This window comes from Hibiscus syriacus, unplaced genomic scaffold (assembly GCF_006381635.1).
Source record: "Hibiscus syriacus cultivar Baekdansim isolate YM2019G1 unplaced genomic scaffold, ASM638163v2 tig00110462_pilon, whole genome shotgun sequence".
NCBI lineage: Eukaryota > Viridiplantae > Streptophyta > Magnoliopsida > Malvales > Malvaceae > Hibiscus > Hibiscus syriacus.
Genome location: NW_024062747.1, coordinates 920760 through 939287, shown reverse-complemented (window position 1 = coordinate 939287; position 18528 = coordinate 920760). Strand labels below are relative to the sequence as shown.

General features: G+C 35.5%; 3 pseudogenes; 2 read left to right on the top strand and 1 right to left on the bottom strand.

Annotated features, from left to right (window-relative positions):
* The first annotated feature begins 1842 nt into the window (after positions 1-1842).
* LOC120127011 lies at positions 1843-7761 on the top strand (annotated as a pseudogene).
* Positions 7762-10657: 2896 nt separating this feature from the next.
* LOC120127013 lies at positions 10658-13573 on the top strand (annotated as a pseudogene).
* Positions 13574-15933: 2360 nt separating this feature from the next.
* On the bottom strand, positions 15934-17379 carry LOC120127012 (annotated as a pseudogene).
* Between the last annotated feature and the right edge of the window lie 1149 nt (positions 17380-18528).

Here is an 18528-nt window from a genome sequence, read left to right as displayed (position 1 = left end):
TTTAACGCAATAATAAGAAGATTGTTATATCTTTAAATAAAATATTTTTTAAAAAAAATCAATATTTAGGGTTCAAATATGAGATTAATATGTTTATATATGGACCTTTTATTATTTTACTTATAATTTATCGAGTAATTTTTTATAAATATATTATTTAACTGAAAATGTTGTTTTTCACCCATATTATAGATGAACACCTTTTAGTCTATATAATAATTTAAAATAATTATGTTAGAACATATATTTTAATTTTCCATTAGGTTTGAGTTTTTTATATGCGAGTAAAATGAGATAATGTTAAAAAATTATGAATGACTATTTTTCTATTATTTTTGTAAACAGATAGAATGATATATTTTAAGGGTAGGATCAAGTTTGTTGATGGAGTTTCGTCAAAATAAAAGATATTTCCTAACCAAAGAACATGATGATTGTCGGCAAATCTTACAGATTTTAAAACAAAACAACTCTAAGGTTGTTAGTTGCATTAGTACTTTTAATAAGAATGAGAGGGGCCATGGAAAAATTTAAAAGAACGACCAAGTATCGATATAAATATTTTCTGGGATTTCATTTTCCTTTGTCTGTATTTCTTTTACGAGTGTTTCTTCTTCTTCTTTTTCTGTCCTTTCATTTGCTTTAGTTCCTCTTTTCTTCACTAGGTCTGTTTTGATCCTAAACGATTCGTTTTGGGCCCTTGTATTTAATTGAGGTTTATTTTATAATAAAGATTTTAATCGGCCGATTGAAAATAAAATATTAGGATTTTTAAATAAAAAATATTTGTTAGGGATACCATAAAAGATATAAATATTTTAATAATAAAAAATGTTTTAATTTTTAAAGACTTTGAATAATTAATAAGATATCATTTTGTTATATTATAAAAGAAATTAATAAGAGGTATTAAGGGATACCCAACCTAACTTGTGGGGTCCTCTGGGCATTGCAAGCTAAAAAAAGACACAAGGAAAGGTAAGTGCAATGTTAGTCAAAATTAAATGGCCATTCCTTCATTTCATTGTCCTTGTTTGATAGGAAAAATAACTTTTGTTTATGAAAACAATTGGGCCTTGGCCTGCGCCACATCGCATACTCTCACTCCTTTTCTTTTTGAAGGTTCACCATCATGTGCATATTGTCGGTTCAAAAATATTAGAGTTCATTTAACAAAACATCTCTAAACTATTATTGAAATGCTTAATTGGTCCTCAAACCTCAAAATCTATTAATTGAATCATAAAAGTATTAGTTTTGTATCAATCAAGTCCTTATGTCTTTTAGTCTAGTCATCAACTTTGATTTTTCTTATTAGCCTGAGGTGATTATAAGGTAGTATCTATTCAGAATTTTCTTAGCTAATTGACAATGACACACACCTTGCATACTTATATGCTCAAATTTGAAATCTCTAGAAAGAACAACACTTCCTTTTACTACTAAAATCGCTTAATGTGTTCAATTTTGACGTTAAATACTAACTTGAATTTGATGTGAAATGTATTAAATTATGGATAAATTTGGTGTAGAACAGTTCAAAATCCATCACAGGATTCGGGTTTTGTCATCCTAATTAAAATGTGTGAAGTTTTGAGATTAATTTAAAAAATGGTTCATAGTTTGGGGGACCTATAACGGAATTTAACAAAAACATTATAAACTTGTGAGTGCCATTTGCCAAGCACGTGGAAACCACATCAGATCAGAATATCCCACATCTCTTCTAATTTTTATTTGATTTTTCCTTATGCCTTTTTACCCTTTTAGCATTAGAATTTAGAATATAAAAATAAATTACATAATGTCAATATCCAAGTCTTTGTGTTTGATTTGAACTCACGGAGAACAAAGCCTGACCTGACCTACTCCGACCTCAATCCCATTTTCAATCTCACGCTTTCTTTTAGATCTCGCTTCGTTTTCATCAATCAGTCGTCTATTGGATCATTGCCATGGGTAAGCCACTTCAACAATATCTGCGTCCTTCTCTCATTTCTTCTTTCGATTTCTTTTCCTATTTTTGCGGTTATTTACTCATCTAACTGATTTTGGAACTTCGTTTTAGCTTCAGCGAATTCTTTCAATTCCATTTTGAAGACTTTGGAGAAGCCAGATGGTGGTGAATTTGGAAAATACTATTCTTTACCTGCTCTCAATGATCCAAGGATCGGTCAGTTCCTTATTTTATATTTTAAATTTGCTTCGGTTGTTAATAAATGATAGGAAAGAGAATGGAGTGTATGAATTGAAATGAATCGATGAGTTTTTAAGCTAATCTGGCGGTTGTTTAGTGATTATTCAAACCGAAGAAGCTCGGTTTTCACATTTTTTTAGCGTTTTCTCTTCAATCAAACAAAGCTTGTTATGTTTCGTTGATTTGACATTGATGCTTGTTGTGCAGATAAACTTCCTTACTCTATTAAAATACTACTTGAATCTGCCATACGTAACTGCGATGACTTTCAAGTTAAGAGCAAGGATGTTGAGAAGATCATTGACTGGGAGAACACATCTCCCAAGCAAGTTGAGATTCCGTTTAAGCCAGCTCGAGTGCTTCTTCAGGTCTGCACTTTATCCAAAATTTTACTATGATGGTATTGTTTAAAGGATAATAATGTTTGTAATACGAACTTGCATAACTAGGAATCTTTGGTTTCTAACATTGCTCTCTGTTTTCTCTTGTTTTTTCCTTTTCAGGATTTTACTGGTGTACCTGCTGTTGTTGATCTCGCCTGCATGCGAGATGCTATGAACAAGCTTGGTGGTGATTCTAATAAAATTAATCCCTTGGTAAGTTAGATTATTATTTTTATGGGTTCTATTGAAATAACTAAAGAAACTTTTTATTTTGAATTGTTGATTTTATAACTTGGATAACAGTTTTAATTATTTGCTTATCTTGAAATTGATGTTTGCAGGTTCCTGTGGATCTTGTTATTGATCACTCAGTTCAGGTTGATGTGGCAAGGTCGGAAAATGCAGTGCAGGCAAACATGGAACTTGAATTCCAAAGGAACAAAGAAAGATTTGCTTTTCTCAAGTGGGGTTCTAGTGCATTTGATAACATGCTTGTTGTTCCTCCTGGATCAGGAATAGTACATCAGGTACCAAGCATTTTTTTATGCTACATGAAGAGATCATAATAAGTTTTTTATTAGCTGTAAATAAATAATTAAATGCTGCTATTCTTGCAAATGATTTGTTATAATGCCAGCAAGGGAGAAAGAAATTGGATGCCGCTACTGACAAGCTTTGTTTATCATGGAAACATAATACATGTGTTTGCCAGCATTTTTGTGTCCTCACACAAGTTTCTGTAATCTTGGTTAACAGGTCAATTTAGAATATCTTGGAAGAGTTGTTTTCAACACAAATGGTGTGCTTTACCCCGATAGCGTTGTTGGAACTGATTCTCATACAACTATGATTGATGGATTGGGTGTTGCTGGCTGGGGCGTTGGTGGTATAGAAGCCGAAGCTGCCATGCTTGGCCAGGTTAATTGTCCTAATAAATTTCTTCTTTCTTTTAATACATTGCTGAAAGCATGAACTTTTAATTTTGATTGGCAAACTCCTTAGCTAATGATCGTACACTTGGCTTCTTGCACATAGCCCATGAGCATGGTCTTGCCAGGTGTTGTCGGGTTTAAACTACTAGGAAAGTTGAGAAATGGTGTGACAGCTACCAATTTGGTGTTGACAGTTACTCAAATGCTGAGGAAGCATGGGGTTGTTGGCAAGTTTGTGGAATTCTATGGTATAGTCTTCAATACAACCACTATGTGGTAACTTATTCATTGTTTCTTGTGCTACTTTTATCAAATGGTACATGTTTCCCCTCTATCTTTATACAGGGGAAGGCATGAGCGAATTGTCATTAGCAGACCGTGCAACTATTGCCAACATGTCTCCCGAGTATGGTGCAACCATGGGATTTTTCCCTGTGGATTATGTCACCCTGCAATATCTGCAATTGACTGGGAGGAGTGATGAGACTGTAAGCCACTTAGAATAAATAATTGTTTCATATGATGTATCGACATTTGATTTACCAACTTATCTACACTCTTGTAGATTGCAATGATAGAATCTTATTTACGGGCCAATAAGATGTTTGTGGACTACAATGAGGTAAATATACACTTAGGTTCATTCTTTTATGATTTAAAAAATTTCAGCATACAGTTTCTGTCTTTCTGACTAAGAATTTGCTCCTAAACTCAGCCTCAGATTGACAAAGTGTACTCTTCCTACCTGGAATTGAAACTTGAGGAAGTTGAACCCTGTATATCAGGCCCCAAGAGGTAAAAGTATTTCTGATATCTGGAAACTGCAATCTTCTAAGATGAAAAATCTTGTTTAATTTTTGGTATTCCTGTTATAGTATCTGATTGCTCTATTGCAGGCCTCATGATCGAGTTTCTCTGAAAGAAATGAAAACAGATTGGCATGCATGCTTAGACAACAAAGTTGGATTTAAGGTATGATCTTTATAAATTTTGGAAGGGTCTTGATTTTTCCTTCTTGGAAATATAGATGTAAAGACTACTATGTGCTTATAAAATAACACTTTTCATATCTAATATTATAAGGGTGGACACAACTGATGAATTCTTGAATGGTGTGATAAATGGAAAATCATCTGGTCATATGATAAGAACAATATGGTCCCTGAATTTTCTCTTACTAAAAAGAGGAGCTGAAATAAATTGTTAAGTGCATTCTCCTCCTCTAATGTTCTCTTCCCCTGTTCACTTTACCTGCATTCTCTTGTTACAGGGGTTTGCAATACCCAAGGAATCTGAGAATAAGGTTGCAAAGTTTTCATTCCATGGGACTCCGGCAGAATTGAGGCATGGAGATGTGGTTATAGCCGCTATTACTAGTTGCACAAATACTTCAAACCCTAGTGTGATGCTTGGAGCTGCTCTGGTTGCAAAGAAAGCTTGTGAATTAAGATTGGAGGTAGGCTTTCTTTCCCTTATACCTGTCATATATGAATCTTCTCATCATTGTAGTAATTCATAATGAGAAAATTGAACATTGCCAACTGGAGCAGTTCTTAAAATTTAAAATGCAACCATTATACTCATGAAAGTTTTCCAATTTTTGTGTTATTAAAAGGCAGAAAGTTATCTCTTGGGGTAATCTCTTCACAGTGGCAAATTATTCACTGGAAAAAGATTAGTTTTTGTTTTATCTTAAAATGATATTTTGATGTAGAAATGTTGAGGCTTTTTTTCTAGCCAGAATGTTTACATGGGTACATATTTTTGGACCATTCTTTTAATAGGTCAAGCCATGGATTAAGCCAAGTCTTGCTCCAGGTTCTGGGGTTGTAACCAAATACCTGCAAAAGAGGTACTTTCCATTGATCTGAAAGAGCATGTTATCCATATGAAGAATGCTCTTCTTTATTTCATATCGCTAACTCATCGATGCACCACAGTGGCTTGCAGAAGTATTTGAATCAGTTAGGGTTTCACATAGTGGGATATGGCTGCACTACATGTATTGGGAATTCTGGAGATATTGATGAATCTGTGGCATCAGCTATCTCTGAAAATGGTAAATTATTTGATGAGAATATAGTTGGTTGTCCTTGCATAGGAATGCTTGAAGCTGACATATTGGCTGTATTCTGCATGCTTCCAGATATGGTGGCTGCAGCTGTGTTGTCAGGAAACAGAAACTTTGAAGGACGTGTACATCCTTTGACAAGGGCTAACTATCTTGCTTCTCCTCCTCTCGTTGTTGCATATGCTCTTGCTGGCACTGTATGTATCTTCATCTCGTTACAACTGGATCTCTGTTAAAAAAAATAGTTCTTGAAATTGACATGTATGATGTCCTTTTGTTATCATAATTTAGCTGCTTTTTGTTTGACCTCTTTATTCATTTACTTATTTTTTTGGAAAGATCAAGTGTATTTCTCATTGGTCACAATGCTGCAGGTAGATATTGATTATGAGACAGAACCCATTGGAACTGGGAAAGATGGAAAGGAATCTTTTTCAGGGATATTTGGCCTTCTAGTGAAGAAGTGGCTAATGTGAGCTACTCAGCCTGCTTTACCTTGATTCCTAGGCTTAAAAAATTAGGAACTAATTCAGGATTCCATTGTTGTTCTGTCTTCAGGTTGTTCAATCGAGTGTGCTGCCTGATATGTTTAAAGCAACATATGAAGCAATCACCAAAGGAAATCCCATGTGGAATGAGTTATCTGTACCATCTAGTAGCCTTTATGCCTGGAATCCTGCATCAACTTACATCCATGAGCCACCATATTTTAAAGACATGACCATGTCACCTCCAGGTCCACACGGAGTGAAGGATGCCTACTGCTTGCTTAACTTTGGAGATAGCATCACAACTGATCATATCTCCCCAGCTGGTAGCATCCACAAAGATAGCCCTGCAGCCAAATTTCTCTTGGAACATGGGGTAGATAGAAGAGATTTCAACTCTTACGGAAGTCGACGTGGTAATGATGAAATTATGGCCAGGGGTACTTTTGCTAATATCCGAATTGTGAACAAATTATTGAAAGGTGAAGTTGGACCTAAAACAATTCATATTCCCAGCGGAGAGAAACTATCTGTATATGATGTTGCAATGGTAAATTACTATTCTTAATCCCCATACATTTCATATTTATGATTTAATTACCCTTGAAATTTTGCTTTTGCATTATGATCTATTTGAAGTTGTTGTATTCATTTCAATGACTAACATTCATTATTTGTTTTTACTAGAAAGGATCATTCATTTTATTGTGCCTGAGAGTTCTATTAAGTTAATGCTTTTATATTGCAGAAATCATCTAAATTGCTTTATATGTGTGAATTGTAATATTATTCAATTTTATTTATTAACAGAGGTACAAGGCCGCAGGACAAGAAACCATAATTTTGGCTGGTGCTGAATATGGGAGTGGAAGTTCTCGAGACTGGGCTGCAAAAGGTCCAATGTTACTGGTAATTTACGGTCTCTTTGCTCGACTAACAAAAATGCACCATTCAGTGATGCTGTTTCTCTCTCTCTCCCCGTTTCCTGAACATTTACAGCTTTGAGTGGAAAAAATGTGGATCTCATTCTTCTCAAATTCTATGCATCCTGTGCTGTCTCTTAGTAGTACTATTAATAATCTCATACTCAGGGTGTAAAAGCAGTCATTGCCAAGAGTTTTGAGCGAATTCACCGTAGTAATTTGGTGGGCATGGGCATCATTCCCCTATGTTTCAAGTCTGGAGAGGATGCCGACACTCATGGATTGACTGGGCTTGAGCGCTACACTATTGATCTTCCCAGCAGTGTGAGCGAAATTAGACCTGGTCAAGATGTCACCGTGACCACAGACAGTGGCAAGTCATTCACCTGCACTGTACGATTCGATACAGAGGTAAAATAATAACATTTCAGTAATTTTATCTCCTCTTAAAAAACTGAGGGAGCCGAGCGCCCATCCTTGAATGTTTGAATTTCCTTCCCCCTGATTCACTGAAGCATTGATCACTTGAATCAAATGCAGGTGGAATTGGCTTATTTCAACCACGGAGGCATTTTGCAGTATGTCATCAGGAACTTGATCGACTCAAAACAGTGATTTGGAGAAGAAAAAAATTCTTCGTCTGCGGAGTTTGACGATTTTTCGTAACCATGTTTGTGTTGACAATTTAGTAAAATGGCTTCACTTGTGAAGTATAAACTATAAATTTGCAGCAGAAGTTTTATTGAATAAAATTAGAAACTGAAGTGGAAAAATTCGGTGGTGCAATCCGAAGCAAGGCAAAGGCTTGTTTTAGAAAAAACAGACATAAGATGCTTTCCCCTGGTTTTCTTGCCTCACGGTTTTGGCAACACATTTGAATTTTGTTAAGCAAGCTGTGTTTTGATTACATGATGAGTAATTCATGGATATCTATTGTTTTGTCTTTTATTTCTTTTTCATTTTTCCCTTTCAACCTTCACCGTAAGGTGATGTTATCGAATTTATTTTTTGTCGCAAATAAACGTGTGGGAAGACGTCTCTCGATTAGGATTGGAGTTGAGGTTGAGGTTGGACAGCCTACGTGAAGATGGCCGACGCGTATGGCCTTAATGTCATTATTACCTATCAACCGAGGCAAGTTTTTTTTTTTTAACCAAGTCATTATGGGTTTTTTACATGTGTTCTTGAACACAATCAAATGACTTGTTGTCTTGGTATAATTTATAGCGACTCAAGTGATTTTGATATGCTTTAAAGTATTGTCCATGTGTTAAGTATGCAGGAGACAAGTGTCGATGAAAAACATGGCGTCTCTTGTAGTCACTGTGGCTATATGTTATCTGATCAGGTATTGACGAAGTTTCCCTCTAAATTGACCAGGTGGCTTCTTGGATTGGTTATAAGCTTGCGAGGTGGCCACTCTTTGTATTCTTCCTTATCATAGTGGTCGACATGACGTGTTCGTAAATAGCTCTTCCTTAGAAAGTGGATTCAATTGAAAATTAAAGATGTCTTTTTGTTTTACACACATATGTATGTGTAAAGATCTAATAAGATTGCAAAACTGATTTATTTATAGAAAAAATAATAAAATTTGCTAAATTTAAGAACTAAATGTTTTATCCCTAGAGTCATAACTTTAGATGTTGACTGATGATGAGGGTTCAATAAACCCCGTTAAACCATAGTTTATTATATGCAACATCTATTTATTTTAAAATAAAATAAAATTATAATAATAAACAATTAAAAGAGAACATCACTAAACTTGAGCCCAATTACCATGTTAGACTCGATGTGAAACTAGTACCGTAGGCATTTCTCCACGCCTATAGGGAATATGGCCATTACCAAAATGGCGCAGACTTTTTCATCATCTTGAAGCAATACTCGAGTGCACGTGGCACGTTATCGGATTTCGATTGGAGGGCAGCAGTTGGGTTCGTGACCAACCCTTTGTACGAGGAAAAGGAAGGGAAAAGAGAAAATGTTAATGGAGTGGACGTAGTTGAAGAAGGAAGAAAAGCAAAGTTGTGGAATAGGAGAACCACCACACGTCTAACTCCACTTCAATTGTAAACTCCAGGACAGTCTTACATTTCAAACTTAATGTGATGTTGTTTTACAAATTTTTACTTGTAATTGTACAGCATAAGACAACATATTCCAACTTCTCGTTGTCAGCTGGGCTAATAGGATTAGTTTTAAGTGAGGCCTATTAAGTTTGGATGATTTTCTGCTCAAATTGAAGTCGTCATTTATATGTTTAATTTTGGGGGATCTCGAATCATTTTTAAAAAATAATTAATTTTTTAAATTATTTTAAACTCAATTAAGTCGTTATACTTTAACATCTCATCAGTTCATTATTTTTAATTCCTTTGGTACCAAATGTCAAGCGTAAAAATTTTGTTAATTTTAATAAACAGTGTTTTGGGTTTTGTTTCGTTTAGTTTTCCTCTGTTCCTTTTGGTACTGTGAAAATTAGGCCTGTAAACGAACTGAACGCACATGAACAGAGGTATGTTCATGTTCGTTCATTTAATAAATAAACAAACATAAACGACCATGAACATAAACGAATAATTTTTTTTTGTTTATGTTCGTTTATTAAGGAATATAACTTGTTCATGTATGTTCATTTAATAAATAAACGAACACGAACATAGACGAACACGAACATAAATGAACACGAACATAAACGTTGGAGACCCTACCTTCCATTGTTCTTTCATGAAAAATAGTCGATAATGCAAATCAACCAAATCTACAGTGATAAATAACGTAAGAGCTGATTAGCAGTGATGAAATGTTTAAATATATCAAATATTTTGATCGATCTGTTAAAGATATTAAATGATTCACACGACTTTAATTTAACGCTATAACATTTATCTTAGTGGTCCATGATTACATATGAACAATCATTTTCTGCTATTACACTCTTTTTCAGAAATTGCATAGAAACCTTTGTTTTGTTTTCTGGTAAATTCTATATATTTTTCTCTTTACTGATGCTCATATACTTCCTATTGTTACCTTTATCTTCACATCTATTTCTAGAAAGAAGTATGATGTTTTCTTGAGTTTTAGATGTGAAGATACCTACAATTATTTTACATATTAACTATTAAGCCAAATAAAACAGAGAAAGAGATGAAAACAGACCAGTAAAACTTCATATTATACTATAATATACTTGTTTTGAAGTTTTCAGCGATCGTCTCCACTCTCTAGTAAATACTAGGGTTTAGGAAAAAAAAGGGACTGATATAGGTGCGAGATGCGGGTTAACATATTAGATTTAATCTCCAAAAAAAATTAGATTAATTATGGAGTTGGTTATCAGAATATCAGATTAATTAATATTTTTAAGATACTTACAAATTGGTCACCAAAATTGATTTAAGAAGATTGAGTTAAACATAAATGAATGAACATAAACGAACATTATCGAACGAACATAAACGAACATAACTGAACGAACATAACCGAACGTTCATGAACATAAATGAACAAACGAGAACTATATTTATGTTCGTTCATTTAATTAAACGAATAAAAAATCTTATTCATGTTCATTCATTTAATAAATAAATGTATATAAACGATCTTCCCGCCACAAGGATCACGTCGTTAAGTTCAATTACAGGCTTAGTGAAAATGGCAGAGGAAGGGTCCAAGGAGGTCACTTATCTTCACGGCAACTTAGATTTAACCATCGTTGAAGTCAGGAGATTGCCCAACATGGATTTTATAGCCAATCATTTCCGCAGGTGCGTAACCTGCGAGCCTTGCAAACCTCCGTCACAAGCAGTTTCTAAAGAAAAGGGGACACAAAGATATACGAGCACCGGAAAATCATCACCAGCGATCCCTACGTCACCGTTTGCCTGCCTCAAGCCACCATCGCTCGCACACGCGTCTTGAAGAACGCACAGAACCGAAGTGGAACGAGCGTTTCATCATCCCTTTGACTCATCCTGTCAATGAGCTCTAAGTTAACGTCAAAGACAACGACCTCTTCGGCGCTGAAGCAATCGGCACCGCCAAGATCCCTGCTTCGAGAATCGCCACGGGAGAGCATATCACCGGCTGGTTCCCGCTCATTGGCCCCAAGAGAAAGCCTCCTAAGAAGCATTCGGCTATCTACCTCGATATGACATTCTTGCTGTGCGAGAAAAATTCTTTATATAAGCAGGGCGTTGCCAGCGACCCAGAGCAAGCCGGCGTTAGGCACACGTATTTCCCCTTACGGGAAGGGAACCAAGTGACCCTTTACCAGGATGCTCACGTGCCGGACGGTATGTTGCCTAAAATATAATTAGACGACGGTAAATTTTATAGCCAAGGGAAATGTTGGGAGGACATTTGTTATGCTATATCTGAGGCTCATCACATGATTTATATTGTTGGGTGGTCCGTTTTTCATAAGATTAATCTTGTTAGAGAGCCTACTCGGCCATTGCAACGAGGCGGGGACTTAACACTCGGTGGATTGCTTAAATACAAATATGAAGAAGGGGTTAGAGTTCTGTTGTTGGTATGGGATGATAAAACTTCGCATGATAAATTCGGTATCCGTACGCTAAAATAAGTTACTCAAACTCTCTGTTTTGTTTTATCCAATGATTATGAGATCTTAATGAGGGTGTTAATGGGTGCTGCTGGCTGGAGTGATGGAGACGCACGATGAAGAAACTTTGAAGTTTTTTAAGCATTCCTCTGTTACTTGTGTGCTGGCTCCACGCTATGCTAGCAGTAAGCTTGGTTATTTCAAACAACAGACAAGGTTTTCTTTATTTTGAACTATTGTTGTCTGCAACTAACTTGTTTATCTTGCTCAGTGGCTCCGTCCCTGCACACGGATATCGAATTACGTATTTTTCGTATTTTCTGTACGTGAAAGTTAGAGCCTTTACCTTGAAGAACCCATTTCCTGCATATTCAGGTTTCTGGATCTTTGACAAAGCAATATATAGGGTTCTTTGAAGGTTGATGACTTCTGATGAGATCTCAACGTGTACATAGTTTTTTCTTTGATTTAACTGGGTACATATATTCTTTTTATCATGTATGGTTCTGCTAGGTAGATTAGTTTAGCAAACTATTTTATAGATTTGGGAAATCTTATTTGATTTTGACAAGTGTTTCAACTAAACACTTTGCTGAGGTTGCTTCTGCAATTATTTTGTGCAGGTTGTTGTAACCATGTTTACGCATCATCAAAAATGTGTCCTTGTTGACACACAGGCAGTCGAGAATAATCGGAAGATAACTGCATTAGTTGGAGGTATCGATCTCTGTGATGGTCGCTATGATACACCTGAACATAGACTACTGCATGATCTTGATACTATTTTCAAGGATGATTTTCATAATCCTACTTTTCCTGTAAGTGGTTGCCTTATTTTTTTTGTCCAAATACTTTTGTCTGTTAAGATGCTTTATTTTGTATTTTAATAGCACCAGCTTCCTGTAAAGCATCTCATGTAGAATCTGAAACTGGTAGAGGAGATGAGGAAAAATTCAGCCTGGTCATGAATTTCAGTGCTGGGGAACGGGTGCTTATCATTGTAGCTTAAGCGCCATAAACGACAGTAATTTCTTAGCATTGCTTCTGAGTGACTAAAATCTCCTAGTTTAACTCTAAATTTCCAACTAGCTAGGACTTGGGACCTTTGGAAGCATGTTACAGATGTGAAATGAAAAAAATAGTGATACTGTACCTATCACATACATGGAGAATGGTCTTACTCAGTAAAAGTTGAGGAAGAGATTCATATAACTGGCTCCCTTTAGATTGGGATTAGGGCTTGTGTGCTTGTGTTGCAATTTGAAAGAAGCTGCTAGAATATGAGACTGGCATTTTGTTCAGTTAAGTTTCAACTGTGTCATCAAAGTTCAAATGCTGGTTTAGGTACAGGTACATTAAATTCTAATCTTCGCACTTTATTTTCTCCTGTTGTCTTGACCTGTCTCTATTTTTAGGCTGGAACCAAGGCTCCAAGGCAACCATGGCATGATTTACACAGCAGAATCGAAGGACCTGCTGCATATGATGTTCTTATCAATTTTGAGCAGCGGTGGAGGAAATCAACCAGGTGGAAAGAGTTGAGCCTACTTTTTAAAGGAGAATCTCACTGAAACGATGATTCTTTGATTAGGATAGAGCGAATCTCATGGATACAAAGTCCTCCCTTAGAGGTGACAAGAGGATGGTACTACAATAGTTCCAGAAGATGATCCCAAAGTACATGTTCTTAGCAAAGATGATCGTGAAAACTGGGATGTTCAGGTTGTGTATATTTTTACTGCTGAATACTACGCGTCTTATTTCGTTCTCTCTCATTTTTCAAAAAGGAAATAGCAATGTTGGTTTTTCTTTTTCTTCCACAGATTTTCCGCTCCATTGACTCAGGATCACCGAAAGGATTTCCAAAATACATCAAAAAAGCTCAGAGTCGGGTCTCTCCTTGCACCTGCTTTTCTTTTGATTTTAAGATAGGAATAAACCTAATAAGTATTAGCTTTTCCATATTCTTGATTTTCTCCAGTTCATGATTCCTACTTGTAGCGACTACATAAAGAGTTTACTCATGCTTTTTTTTCCCCTTTTATCAATCCGACGAGCTCAACTAATTCAAGGGACAGCAGGTAGGATATTTATTAATAAAATTATTTTATGGAGTAATAAACTTTTATAGCATATAATCTAAATGAATTATTAATAAAATTAAATATCGTTGATAGCAAGATTTAGGATCGTTGAAGTATTTTTTGTTTATACGCTCCTTCAAAATTCTCTTCAATAAAATTGTGTATTCTGAGAATAACATTATCGTAGAATTATAATTTAGGAATCATATAGAATTAACGTACAACATTTATTATGATTTATTCTTTTCATGTCGAAACGATAATTCAATCAAAAACGTAATGATTAATATTAATTGAATTAAATTAAAAAGATTTAATTGATGTAGTTTGGAGCTACATTATTTTAAAAGTAGATGTGACACTTGAAGAATTACAATAATATCGATCTAGAAATATAATATTCATCGTCTCAGCTGGTGGTGTGATCCGAGACCACCTGGGAAATTTTCTAACAGGTTTTAATAAGAATCTCGGTTTTACCTCTGTCATTATGGTCGAACTTTGAGGTGCTTTACAAGGGCTTAAACTTGCTTGGTCTTATGATTTCGAGAAAATTCAACCACAACTTGATAGTTCGGATGCGCTTCACCTTGTTGAAAATGCATCCCCGGACAGACCATATGCTATTGTTCGTGATATTGCAGTTTTGCTCAACCGAACTTGGTGTGTGAGCTTCAAACTCATCCAAAGAGAAGCCAATATGATTACAGATCACCTTGCTAAGACTGAAGGGAACAGTTCCGGCCACCTTATGCTATTTGACTCCACGACGACGCAACTTAATGGCCTCCTTCTACACGACACCATGGGACCTCTGTATGTCCGTTTGGGACATGCCTAAACTGTTTGTATAGGCTCATTTCTACTAAAAAAACATATAGGACGGAAATCGAGAAATAGAATAAATTCATATGTTTATATTAACAATCGGATTAACATATAGAGTATGAAAATTAAACTTTTAACAAATTAAAGAAAACAATTTCTCAAGTTTCATAAAATAGAGGATGAGATTCATAATTAGAAAAGAATTGAGGGTTAGTGTATTTATATTTCTTTTAATATACTCTAAGGTGATTATAATATAATATTGTTTGTAATGTTTTTTAATTATTGATAGCGTATACAATCCTACAATGACAGTTTGAATCTAGAATTTCATAAGACAACAATATTTTTTTAAACGTAAGATGATGATAGGATTTACTTGAAATTTAACGGCCTTCATATTACAAACGTGCCAAACAAACAGCTTTCACAATGTAAATTTTGTCGGCTAATTTACAAAAATTAAACAAATTTCTAAAGAAAAAAAAAAGAAAGAAAAAAACACCCGCGACAATCGTGTTGGTTAAAAGTTATCATTCCAAGTACTTTGGAAAATTTACTAATTAACGTGGATTTAGTGTGAAATTGGGCCTTGGGTAGACATCGACACTGTAGTCGCAAATATTTGAACTTAAATTTTTCAAGAGAACAACATTTTCTTAATACGACATTTTCAGGTAAATTTTGACCTTGGAGCCACGCTGAATGAAGTTAATGAAAGAGATATTAGTAGAGTTCCGTATAATAGGTACAAACCTTCACAATCACAGGTAGGACTAGAGTTGAGTTTTGGCATTATACACATCAAATTTTGATGCACGTAATATTTGGAACCATTGCTGGTTCTTCAAATAGAAGAGCTCTACTACCTGATGTAGTTACACGTCTTCAGTTTAGTTCTGAAAAGGTTATTTCATTTAGATTACTGAAGAACATCCTACTTCGTGGCATCGTTGACCCTTTATATCTATGCAACCACAGAAGCTCAAGAGCAACAAGCCTATGGCACCCCTCCATCAATGTTCCGCCGCCAACACCAACCTTCTCTCTTTTCTCAAGATTTTCATTTTCATAAATATAGAATTCTTCGTTTGAATGAGGGGAAAAAAAACTCAACATGCCGCAGAGCAATCCAAGTTATACTTACCACTGATTATTTGTTGAATCTCACCAAAATTTCCTGTAAGATTACTGCAACCCAGGAATTGGTAATTTTGCACATAAACGTACACTAGAATTCAAATGATGAGCTGCAATTGATAACGGAATACATAAACATCGAAATTCAAGCGATTTATTATACTTATGGTGCACCTGAGAATCTGAATGTGAAATTGAACAAGCAAATCATGTCCACAATCTATTACAAAAATCTTGCTAAAACTTCCCCTGCTCGGGAACTTCCAGCATTTCCCCCCAGACAACAACACATAATAGCTTGCAATTTATCATCAATAGTACCACTTAAGTTCTACCGGCATTAAACCAAAGCAAAAACATAAATGTGAGCACAAACATAAGAGAACGATAGCAGTCATATAGAAAGAGTCATGAATCAAGTATGCTTTTCCTGGAAATCCTTCATGAAAGAAACCAGCTTCTCAACTCCAGCCAAAGGCATGGCATTGTAAATGGAAGCTTGCATACCTCCAACCGATCTATGCCCCTTGAGCTGCACCATCTTCTCCTTCTCAGCTTCCTTCAAAAACTCACCCTCCAATTCGGACTTCTCCAAAGTAAACGGAACATTCATCAGCGACCTCACAGATTTATCGACAGGACACCTGTAGAACCCTTTGCTTTCATCAATGGCATTGTACAAGACGCCGGCTTTCATTTCATTCTTCTTCTCAACCTCCTTCAGTCCTCCCTGCTCCAAAAGATCTTCAAACACCAGCCCACACATATAGATCCCGAAACAAGGGGTGTGTTATACAAAGAGTTGTTGCCGGCGTGGATCTTGTAATCAAGCATCACAGGGGTAATCTCTTGTGCATTTCCTATAAGATCTTTCCTCACGATCACGATGCAAACCCCTGATGGCCCCACATGCTTCTGCGCACCAGCATTAATCAACCCAAACTTGGTTACATCAACCGGCTTGGAACAGAAATTGGAAGACATATCAGCTACGAGAACCCCATTCGGATTGCCGGGAACCGGGTAGTTCTTGAACTCAGTCCCATAAATAGTCTCATTGGCGCATATATGCAGATACTTGGCATTCGGGCTTAGTTCCAAACCATCGAACGAGGGAACCCTCACGTAATTCTCCAATTTCCCATTCCAAACGACTTTGGGTTTGCAGTATTTCTTAGCTTCTTTGAAAGCATTGTCACCCCACGAACCAGTAACAAGATAATCAACGGTGTCATCAGGCTGACAGAGATTCAAAAGGACAGAAGCGAACTGGGTTGTCGCCCACCTTGGAGGAACAAAACGGCGTATTCTTCGGGAATGTTGAGAAGCGCACGTAGATCGGACTCGGCTTTCTCGATAATGGAACGGAAATCCTTCCCGCGGTGGCTCATTTCCATGACGCTCATGCCAGATCCGCGCCAATTGTAAAGCTCGGATTGGGCCTTGAGGAGGACGTTCTCGGGCAAGGTGGCGGGACCATCAGCGAAGTTAAAGACCCGATCACGAGATTGGGATTGGAGGGGAGGGCGACCTTGGAGGGTGGATGAACAAGGGATGGAGAAGGGCTTGGGTGAGGTTCCATAATGGAAGGTGGTTTTGGGTTTGAGAAAGGCATGGCTTTGAAGGGTCTTTTGAAGGAGAGGGGTGTGTGGGGTGGTTAAGGGTGTTGCCGCCATGGATGTAGATTTTCTCAGAGGTGGCAAACAGGTTTGGGGGTGAGGAGGTTGGTGGCAAAGATCTGAAAGCAAGTGGGGAGTGTTTATAGAGCCTGCTTTTTTCTATTGGCTCTTCCACCTCTATGAGAAAACGAACCAGTGATACTGCCAACTTGAAGTTGGTGAGAAGTGGACCAACACAACGGTGTCGTTCTACACTTACTTGAGTTTAGATTTGTTTTTGGGTTGTTGAGTTTTTTCCTAATATATAAATAGGATGTTTTTGGCCTTTCTCCCGAAATATCACCCTAACCCTAACCCTATATATTTATATGTCAGATATCGTTCAGACTATATTTTTTTCTAACACCTTTTGTAGGAAGGCGGCCCTCCTGCACCGCATTTTACGTCACGCGGTTGAAGGCGCGCCCAAATGTGTAAAAAACTCAGGTGTTAGTTTTATAAATATTTTTAAACAGGTGTCAAATACATCATTAATTTTTATTATAATAACATTTGTGTAAAAACGTCAGCTTGTGTCTACACCTCACACCGCACGGTTTCAGGTTGTGAACTGACTGGGGTTTTAATGAAGTGGACAGTGTGTGTAGTGGTTGAGTTTATTAGTATTTTAGTGTCACAAGTTTATTTTTTATAATTTTAAAAATTATAAATTTTATATATTTTGAATTTTTTTTAAAATTAATTGTTTAAAAATATTAAAGTAAACTTTTAATTATAATTAAGGGATTAAATGAATTATTATTCATTAATTTTTATTTTTTAACAACAGTTAATAATATTTATTCATTTTTAATAAAATTATTTTGATTTTTACATTAAAATTACACAATACGTATAATCTAGTATATGAAAACTTTGAGGGTAAATATTTTAAAATATGAATAATTTTATAAAAGTTTTATAACTAGTATTTCTTTTACAAAATAATGATGATGATGATAATAATAAATATTTTATAATTTTAAAAATTATAAATTTCATATATTTTTGAAAAAAATTACCTTTTAAAATTAATTGTTTAAAAATATAAAAAATATTAACATAAACTTTTAATTACAATTGAGAGATCAAATAAATTATTATTCATTAATTTTTAATTTTTAACAACAGCTAATAATGTTTATTCATTTTTAATAAAATTATTTAAATTTTTGCATTAAAATTACACAATACATATAATCTAGTATATAAAAACTTTGAGGGTAATTATTTTAAAATATGAATAAT